Source organism: Austrofundulus limnaeus, unplaced genomic scaffold (genome assembly GCF_001266775.1).
Source record: "Austrofundulus limnaeus strain Quisiro unplaced genomic scaffold, Austrofundulus_limnaeus-1.0 Scaffold6436, whole genome shotgun sequence".
NCBI lineage: Eukaryota > Metazoa > Chordata > Actinopteri > Cyprinodontiformes > Rivulidae > Austrofundulus > Austrofundulus limnaeus.
Window position 1 is genome coordinate 1383 of NW_013958838.1, and position 658 is coordinate 2040.

The window sequence follows — 658 nt, forward strand, 5'->3', positions numbered from 1 at the left end:
TTGTGTTGTATTTAAAAAAAACAAAAAAATGAAACCTTTATGAGTCGATACGCTTTATCAAATGAAATGTTTAATAGTGAAACATTTACCTGAAGCTTCAGGAGGTTCTGCTGACTTAAAGACTCATAAATGTAAATAATCTTGTTGTTAATGAGGTGAAATCTCTGTCTGACTCTCTGCTCCTGAGTCCCAGCGGAGGGATTCTGGGTGTGTTGTGTCTGCAGCCCTGAGCTTAGAGATGCTCCACGATGACGCTGCTCCGAGCCTGCAGGGACGGATGACAGAGGAGGAAAAGGAACAAAAAGAAAGGACAGAGGAAAGGATGAAAGGAGGGGAGGGAAAAGAAGACAAGAGGAGGAAATGAAGGAAACAACTGGAAACAGACAAATAAGAAAACAAAAACTTAAATAAATGAAGTGATGAAGGGATATTTACACTTTACATCTGATTAGATGCAGTCAGGCTGTTTTAGTTGGAAAATCTAAAAAAATAAAAATAAACAGAGTGGTTTTACTAAGAAACAGGTGCAGGTGTGTGAAGGTAATTAAATCATCACTAAAATAAATTTAAAACCAAAAAAAGATGTAAAAATATTTATTTTATTTTTTATTTATAACTTTATTCATTTCTTTTAAAAAAAACGAAACAATTTATATAC

General features: G+C 34.0%; 1 long non-coding RNA gene across 1 annotated transcript; it reads right to left on the reverse strand.

The window, feature by feature from the left end:
• Nucleotides 1-53: 53 nt before the first annotated feature.
• On the reverse strand, nucleotides 54-483 carry LOC106512404 (uncharacterized). Its single transcript, XR_001309669.1, has 2 exons — nucleotides 436-483; nucleotides 54-265 (listed from the first exon to the last, which is right to left on the reverse strand). It is a non-coding gene; the product is annotated as an uncharacterized LOC106512404 (long non-coding RNA).
• Between the last annotated feature and the right edge of the window lie 175 nt (nucleotides 484-658).